Below are 9,561 nucleotides of genomic sequence, written 5' to 3'. Positions count from 1 at the left end.
CTGGTAAGGCCTGGATGACGGCATCTGGCACTGGACCCAAGGATTCCTGCCCCTCTTTTAGAGGCACAAAATATGTCATCAGTACACATAGGACTGTGCATTTGTACCAAACTCTTGGGTTCTGCGAGACTACTTTATAAATGAGTAACGCAAACACAATTACAATTTTGGAAGGATTTGCAAGTTTAAATCAGGTAGCACAAAGAGCAACAACAATACAACATATCCCAATGCAATATAACACATATACACAATCCCCAAAGTTCTGTGCATCCAACAAGGAACCAGTGCAGGAGTTGCCTGTAGAAAAGTCCAAGATACAAAGATCCACCGTTCCCATTGATAAAACTTGAAAGCCCTCAGTATAATACAAGGTAGATATAAATACATAAAGCCACTAACAGGAATTTTTTCTTCCCTTCCCTCCTACACACATAAATAAATATCCCATTGCCTAATTCAAGGTGACAAAGGCCTAATTCTTGCTCCACAGTATTAACAGAATTTAATGGAAATACACAACATCTGAGACATTCTGGGAAAATAAAATGGTAGCCATCAAGAGTCAGCGGCCAAAACCAGCTCTGTTGAGAAAGAGAGTAATGAAAATGAATGAATAATGAAACTAATTTCATTCAAATAATGAAAATAAATAGAAATAAGGTCACAGAATGATATAAATATATGGTATCAGTGAGATAGGATTGTGCAAAACCTTTTATGAGAGCTGGTCTACTTGAATGTATTCTCTAGGGCTGGTTCCAAAGGGTGGCCAGGTGGGGCACTGGCCCGAGGGCACCTGGGGCTAGAGAGGCCACTGAGAGGCCCCTCTGCTCCCCTTCCATGATTCGCGGCAGAATCGCTGCTGCAGATCGCACGGCAAGAGCTTCGGGGCTCCGCCATTCCCTTACTTAACCTACCTTGTTCTGCAGTTGCGCACGCAGCGGTGCCCTTAACAAAGATGGTGGCTGAGGTTTCCCTAAGGGGCTGAAGCCTCTGCCGCCATCTTGGTTGATGGCAGGCATGCACGCCATGCGCACCTGTCATTCACACAACAAGAGGTAAGCCTGCACTGTCTGTACTGGGGGGGGTGCCTGGGAGCTTCCTCTCCATGATCTGTGGCAGGGTTAGCCCTGTGCCACCTGTATGGTGGGTGTTAGGCTACATTGCTGTGGGCCCAGAGCGGGCTGGTGCCCAGGGCCCAGTCATGTCTGGTACCAGTCCTGAAGATATGTAAGGATATCCCCTCTGTTTTGCTATTTTCTGCTGAAGAGAGAGGGATGAGGTTGTCTGTGCACATGTATGGGCCTAGGACAGGTAGGGTTGCCAGTTCTAAAAATATAACGATGCTGATGCTGCCTGAGGCCTGTTGGTGGAGCCCTCAGTGGATGGAGCCCAGAATATGTCATGGGGTAGAGCCAGACACGGAGGTCTTTTGATTGTTGGTACTAGGTCCAAGGGCAAGCCTAACAGTTTTTGGCAAGAAGCTTTCTTTTCCCCGCTCCCTGTGCTCACTGAGGGCTAAACTAGGCATGATTTTAAGCATATGATGGTTTCTTAAGTGCTTGGCTTTCATATACTAAATAGCCAGCATGGTCTGAGAATGCTACATAGGGAGGGCAGGAGAGGGGATTTCATCCTTTGTCCTGTGGCAATCCTGATCTGGATACCCCCCTGCAGTTGACATGGTGCCAAATAGCAGGTGTGGGTGGGGCATCTAGATCAGTACTGCAATGGAGGCAAAGGATTAAATCACTGCACCAATCCAGATTCTCCATGCCCAATGGCTACTATTTAGTAAACAGAAGCCAAGAATGCAAGAGCTGCAGAAACGCCAGTGATGGGAGGTCAGAAAAGTGCCACATCCTTGACCTGCTGATCACTACTGTCCCCTATGAGGAAAAGTTACAAATGTGGGGCTTTTCCGTTTCGAAAAGAGGTGAGTAAGAGTGAGCATGACAGAGATGTATACAATGACACAGGGTGTAAAGTGGAGGGAGACATTTTTCTCCCTCTCTCATAACACACTATAACCCAGGCCATCCTATGAAGCTGACCGTTGGAGGATTCGGGACAGACAATATCAAGTATTTTATGGAATTTACTCCCACAAGATGTAGTCATGGCCACCAACTCGGATGGCTTTAAAAGGGAATTAGACAAATAGATAGATAGTAAAGCTATAAATGGCTACTAGACACAATGGCTACGTTCTATCTCCAGTATTGGAGTCTGTATGCCTTTTGATACAAGTTGCTGGGAACTGCAAGTGGGGAGAGTGCTATGGCACACAAATCCTCTTTGTGGGCTTCCCAAAGGCATCTTTGTTGGCCATTTTGAGAACAGGATGCTGAACTAGATGGGCCTTTGGCCTGATCAAGCAGCGCTCTTCCTATGCTGTTATGTAAATACTACTTTCATTATAACTTTACATTTCTGTTAATAATACAACCATTTTGGTTGCTCTGTTAAAACATTTTCAATTTGACCCATACCTTACTGAATTAAGGGCCCAACAAAACACCATATGCCTTTGCAGAGACTTACATCCGTATGCAAAATGTTACAATGTCATAATTCATGCAAGGCTGCCATGCCACAGCTAGCTGTTGCTGGATGGACCCATGCTTAAGGGCTTTGTAGATGACTTGTTTTCTTGAGAATACTGATAAAAATAATCAAGGTTTTGGCCACAGAACTTTGCTTCCTGAAAATCTCAGCTTCCCCTCCCTTTTTTAAAGACTATGTTTCTACAACTTGTGGTTACAAAGATATGCTTGAAGACATGTGGATTGAAAGTGTCTGAATACCATTTTCACTGGTCAGGGGATGGTACTTAAGTGCCTCTCACCACCCCTTGCTTCTCCCTAGTGACTAGCAAAAGCAGAATAAATTATGCAAGGTAGTAAAACACTGCAGAATAAATTAGACAAAATAAAGAAACATGCTAATGGGCTTAATCTGCATAATGTATACACAGAATTCAGGTTGTCTTGGCACGGAGTTTGGATGTTCTTTTTAATCTCAGAGAGTATGCATAGTTTGGGTCTCCATGCCACTGGCAGGCTATTACCCCTTCCCTATGAAGGAGGAAAAGCAAGTTTGTATTGCAAAATGGCCAATGGCAATTAATCAGTTCCAGCTTGTCTACTTGAGGGCTGACACTGTAACTGCTTCTGTGACTAATGCCTGGAGCCTTATTGAAATCTACATTGAATAAATGGCTGATAATGATCTTCTGCATTCTATTTGGGATGACCTTTCAGGGGGGAAAAACCTGGTGAAGAAATGAAGTTCTCCAATCCTTTCCTTGACGCAAACACTTCCCTGCAAATCTCTAAGAAACCCAATCTATCTTCATTTATAGGTTAATTTGCATTAAACAAATGTCCCTATAAAGAAACAACAGTTAGCGAAACCATATGGGCATTTGCCTACCAGGGTTATTAATGTTACACATTCCATCTGGAAGCATCCATTTGGAGAGACAATAAAGATCCAAGGTCACATTAAAAAACAAAGTTGATTGCAGACAAGGCTCACAATGTATGGAATGAAGGCCATAAACCTTATGACAATTATATATGACACAAATGCATAATACATTGTCCTCTTGTAACATGAACACATGTAGCAAAAGAAAATGCCATTTTATTGCTAACAATTTTGTTACAAACTCAAAACTGAAGGGAAGAATTCAGTGGGGTCCATCAAAGATCTGTATAGAGACTGGAGTTATTTAATTTATTCATGAATTATCTGGAATTGGGTGAGTGGTGAGGGAGCCAACTTTGTGCACATACTTAATGACCCAGAATAATGAAATCTCAAGATAACTATGGGGTGCGCCAAAATTACTCCATTTTGATGTGTACAACTGCAACAATCTGTGTGCTTCTACTTTCTGCAGTTCTTTCAATTTTCTCCTTAATGTGTACTGTTTGTATTTGTGCTCCTATTGAGCCTTCTTCCCAAAACTGTTAGCCCTTTTAAATAAACCCTTTATTTCCATGGAAGTTGCTTTATGAACATTAAGGGTTATATCCAACTAAGTCTTACTCAGAGAAGACCCACTGAAATGAATAAACCTAAGTTAGTCATGTCCATTGACTTCAATGGGTCAACTCTAAGTAGGACTAGTATTGAATACCACCCCAAGTTTGTCAAAATCAACATTTTTGAACTCAAATATCCATATTTTTCTGGTATGTCATAAGAACATAAGAAGAGCCTGCTGGATCAGGCCAGTGGCCCATCTAGTCCAGCATCCTGTTCTCACAGTGGCCAACCAGGTGCCTGGGGGAAGCCCGCAAGCAGGACCCGAGTGCAAGAACACTCTCCCCTCCTGAGGCTTCCAACAACTGGTTTTCAGAAGCATGCTGCCTCTGACTAGGGTGGCAGAGCACAGCCATCATGGCTAGTAGCCATTGATAGCCCTGTCCTCCATGAATTTGTCTAATTTTCTTTTAAAGCCATCCAAGCTGGTGGCCATTACTGCATCTTGAGGGAGCAAATTCCATAGTTTAACTATGGACTGAGTAAAGAAGTACTTCCTTTTGTCTGTCCTGAATTTTCCAACATTCAGCTTCTTTGAATGTCCACGAGTTCTAGTATTATGAGAGAGGGAGTAAAACTTTTCTCTATTTACTTTCTCAATGCCATGCATAATTTTATACACTTCTATCATGTCTCCTCTGACTCGCCTTTTCTCTAAACTGAAAAGCCCCAAGTGCTGCAACCTTTCCTCATAAGTCGCTCCATCCCCTTGATCATTCTGGTTGCCCTCTTCTGAACCTTTTCCAACTCTATAATATCCTTTTTGAGATGAGGCAACCAGAACTGTACACAGTATTCCAAATGCGGCCGCACCATAGATTTATACAATGGCATTATGATATCGGCTGTTTTATTTTCAATACCTTTCCTAATTATCCCTAATTATTCTAAGGCTCAGCTTTGCTGACAACTGCATGCCTTACACAGACACACTTTCCTAATGTTCCAAAGCAACAGGTCCAACCACCAGCACAAGTATGTTCAACAGCCCAAAGAGTCAATGCAGGTCTCTAGGAAGCTACTCACAAATCCTTTCTTGTTCTATAATTGGGAAAGCCTCATACTCATCCCCTCTTTTACCAAACTCTCTTTACTTTGTCCTGTGAGTATCACAAGGGATTAGATACTTTTGATTTAATTAAATGTATCAAAAAAGAGCTTATGAAATATAACCTGCAGCATCTGTGATCCTCCTATGCACAACCACAACACCAAGATTTGTCTGTGGCAATTAGCAATTATGGGTGCACTGAGGAGGAAAAAGCTTCATTATGTAAAATAAAATGTGAAACTGGGCAATAATGCAGGAAATTAATAATGCCCAGAAGATGTTATAGGTAAATATAATCATAATGCAAACATATTGCCTTTAAATATTGGCTTTTACCTGACAGCTGCTCTCTGATCTGATGCTTTCCTGTTATTAACAACAGTAATTTACAACCAGCAGACTTTAAGCACACAATGGAAATTGCTGCCATATTCCCATTGTCCCAGTTTCGACTCTATATTTTCACCTCATGTGGCAAGGCCTGTTGACCATCATGTTGCCTTAACCTATGAGACATATTAACATGATTATGACCCCAATATTGTATCTTTTTTTAGAGAAAGCACCAGGCAAAAGGAATACATCACCATAATTACAGCCCTCCCTGCATCAGGAACAGCTGGTATTTACTTTCTTGTTATCCACATTTCCTTATTCAAACAAGCAAACTTTACAGTACACTGGCTCTGGCTGCTTCAAATGAGCTGCCTTGAGCTGATCCCTATAGATTGCAACTGCTGTTATCAGGGCTGACCCAACAGCACAGGCTATTGAATCAGTTGGCTTGCAGCAGCAGCAACATATTTTGGGGCATCAAAGAAATGGTGTGCAACTACAGAAGTGCACCCCAGGAACTCTTGAAGTTAAAGAGTCCTACATCTTTGATAGTGTATGATTTCTGCATTTTGGACCAACAACATTACAAAGGATTCTGGGGGTGCATCTCTTCGATCGCACAATGTAGACATGAGATAGTAACGTGTTGTGGGTGAGCCCGGTCTGTTCAAGAGCTTCTCAGGAACTCCTTTGCATCTGGCCCTACGTATATTTAATGAACTACAATTCCCATCATCCTTGACCATCGACCATTCTGGCTGAGGCTGGTGGGAACTGTGGTTCAACAACATTTGGAAGGCCATGGATTAGCCCCCCCCCCATTTTAGAGATTATTAAGCCTTAGTTGAGAAATATATATTCAACAATTTAAGACAGTATTCTATAATGGAACATTAACTTTAAACTTGAGCTGATTGTGCAAAGTCCTAAGCCAGCTTTTGACCTTGGATACCTCCCCTACTTTATGACTTTCTCCCTGCCATCAGCCACCTGTTCCCCAGGTAAGAATGCACAGATCTGTGCAAATAGTTCTCTGAGTTTGTGCGCTAGGACAATTGTTTAGAGTAAAGACCAAAACATTGGGAAGGTGATAGCTTACAATAGCAAATCAGCTGTTTGGTGGGACAGAAAGTGGGAAGAAGATTCTTTTGGATTTTCTCTCTTTCCTTTTCTCTCCCTAGAACTTCAAATCGCCTTTCACACTTTGTTCCATGCTGCATTGTGGATTTTGTAGTCTTAATGCTGCAGAAACCATAGTTCTTACATATATATATTGTGGTCAAGTATCAGCGTGTCATGCGTTTTATCATCTTAAGGTTATATAAACAATAAGAGCAATCCCCGGAGAAACAGTAAGAAGGCCTGATAAGAAACAAAATAGATTCTAGAAACTGTGTCCCCACCCCATTTTGGACCATAATTTCATGTACCTCTTTGAGGCCCTAGATATACATTTAAAAAATAAAATAAATTCACTTGAATTCAGGTTTGGATGACATTCCCGCCCCTTCCTGAACTTGCCTCCAGATCTGTACCAATCATGCTCTTCCCAACCTACATTTGGAAGATATTTGAGCACATGAAGTTAGGAGTTGGATTGAAAAAAAAATCAGACTGCATTGTTTTACCATGAGATTTATGATGGCAATTACACCGGACTTCGTCATATGAAAATGGTGTGCAAGTCAGCCTTTAGGCAGAAAGGACAAAGATAAAAGGGACAGAACACGGACTGAAGGGCACCATCCGATTGTATTCCAAAACCTATTGAAGTAGCAGTGAGAGTGAACTTTTTGCAATATGATCCAACTATTGTCAATAAAATTACACCTGTTTTACTTGTTCTTTGCAAGCTGGTGGATCCAGTTATCATGAATAAAGAACACCTGCATTGGGAGGACAGGTTAGATAATCATCATACATGTGTGTGAATGTATGTGTTTATGAGCTTCCTGTGTGTGCCATCTTACACAGGGGTTATCAGAGACAGCTGAAAGTCTACTGTAAAATATTACATCCTTGCTGTCCCTTTCATAACCTTCCATTATCACATCTGTATCTAAGCTTTTCCCCTCCACAACCTGTTTTGTCCATGCTTACCTTCTCCAGTAATATTGTCACATTGGGTTCAGAAAAACAAATTCTTGTAAATAACTTTCAGATGTTCTAAAGTAAACTTCAAAAACATTTAAAAATGCATGAAACATTTCCTTTTGAATTCAGTACTTGTTTTGGCCATTAATGATATCCAAAGCAAGGGTTGTAATTTCAAACTGTTTGCATTTTGAATTTCCAGATATGTTGCCAACATTTCAAAATACCATCAAAAATAATGCGTGTTCAGTTATGACTGGGAAGACTGTCCATTTATATTTCCTGACTGGCCTATCAAATATTATAACGTAACCTCAACAAGTACCTTAAAAAATATTTTATTTTATTTATTTGCCAAGATTCACATTGATGAAAACCTCTAAGCAGTATAAAGTATTTTTGTCTGAATGCAATGTTGCAGATGGAAAAGAAAGGATGTTCATCCAGGCAGTTCCTCACAGTGAAAAAAATGACTTCCCCCCCCCTTCGCTTTGAAGCCCTTGATGGCCTGGGACCAACATACCTTAGGGATGATCTCTTTCCCCTGAATGAGTCCCTGTGGCAGTTGAGAACTTCCATCTGTTCTTTACTCCATTTACTGTCATTAGGTGAGGCAAAATCATCATCACCTAAAAGCAGGGCTTTTGCTGCAATTGCCCTGAGGTACTCATATGCAAGTAATCTCTCTATGGAGGCCAGAGATGGCCTTTCGAAAGGGCCCCAATACCCACCTGTTTCAAGCAGCTTTGTGGGCTTCTCTGAGATTACAGGGTTTTTCTATTGCTGAATTTGCTGCTTCACTGAAGCACTTTTTAATTTTATAATAATTTTACATTATAGCATTCTATACACATTTACTTGTGAGTAACACCACCTGGGAGTAAGTCCCATTGAATTCAATGGGGCTTATGTCCGAGTAGATATTTGCACTTGCACTGTAAATACACACACACCCCTGCTGCTGCTGCCCAAGTATATACTTCAGAAGGAGCACTGGAGAAAGTTGCTTAATTTTAACCGCTAAAATTCTTCCCCATCCCCCAAAAGCAAAAGAGGGGAGGTAGTTTTGATTGCAACCCCACCCCTTTGTGCTGAACTTTCAGCATTTCAAAGTCTGAATCAGCACTACTCTTAAAGCTGTGGCTCAGTGGAAGTGAGGGTTCAGTTTAGGGTTCAGTCCAAAGCATCTCAAGCTAGGATTAGAAGAGCCTGCTGGTCTGAAGCCCAAGAGAGTCACTGCCAGTCAGAGTAAACAATATTGAGCTAGATGGACCAAAAGACTCAGTATAAGGCAGCTTCCTATGTTCCTAATATTGTAATAGTAAATATGTCTATGGCTCTATATCTATCTTAAACATTGGCAAAAATGCTTTATTTGCAATGTTGATGAATAGCACAGATGAGGTAGCAGCTGATAAAGTTTAAGGATCAATAAGATCAGAATGTCCCATCTGAAGCATTTCTAGTGATGATTTCCCAACCTTTGTATTTCCACAATGTTATTATAGTTATATTATATGGTTAAGGTTAAACACACAGAATGTGTGACTTAAATGACCAACATATTGATTACAAAGGAGGGTACACAGATGGAATCTTCTCTCACGGCCTGTAACCGTATTCTCACTAACAATAGTATAGCTTGGAGAATTAACTGTTTACTACTTCAAGACATTCAAAAAGGTAATGAATGTACAAACACCGAAGGAAAAGAGCACTCTGGCGATGTGGCTCATGATAGAAAATTCAAACAATATTAGACTCTGAAAGTCAACATTAGACACACTTCTACTAAGGACCTACAAACAAACAGAGTTCCTCTGTACACACATTAACAAACAGAACTCAAACAATGATGGCGGCTTTCACCTTTCCAGTGCCTCCAGCTTTGGCTTCACTTCTTTCAGGACTCTGGCTTTCCACATTTGTGATGCTGGGCATAAAACACAAAAGGCTGTGTGGGCAAGTCTCCTTACTTCCACTTTGGTATTAGCATGCCAAATTTATACGAGAGACATAAATCT

General features: G+C 41.1%; 1 long non-coding RNA gene across 1 annotated transcript; it reads right to left on the bottom strand.

Annotated features, from left to right (window-relative positions):
* Positions 1-213: 213 nt before the first annotated feature.
* On the bottom strand, positions 214-8,138 carry LOC133389402 (uncharacterized). The gene is made up of 3 exons (XR_009764106.1): positions 8,061-8,138; positions 5,444-5,613; positions 214-584 (listed from the first exon to the last, which is right to left on the bottom strand). It is a non-coding gene; the product is annotated as an uncharacterized LOC133389402 (long non-coding RNA).
* Positions 8,139-9,561: the final 1,423 nt, after the last annotated feature.

Source organism: Rhineura floridana, chromosome 1 (genome assembly GCF_030035675.1).
Source record: "Rhineura floridana isolate rRhiFlo1 chromosome 1, rRhiFlo1.hap2, whole genome shotgun sequence".
NCBI classification, from domain to species: domain Eukaryota; kingdom Metazoa; phylum Chordata; class Lepidosauria; order Squamata; family Rhineuridae; genus Rhineura; species Rhineura floridana.
The sequence above is the reverse complement of the archived record's forward strand: the minus strand, read 5'-3'. Positions and strand labels throughout refer to the sequence as shown.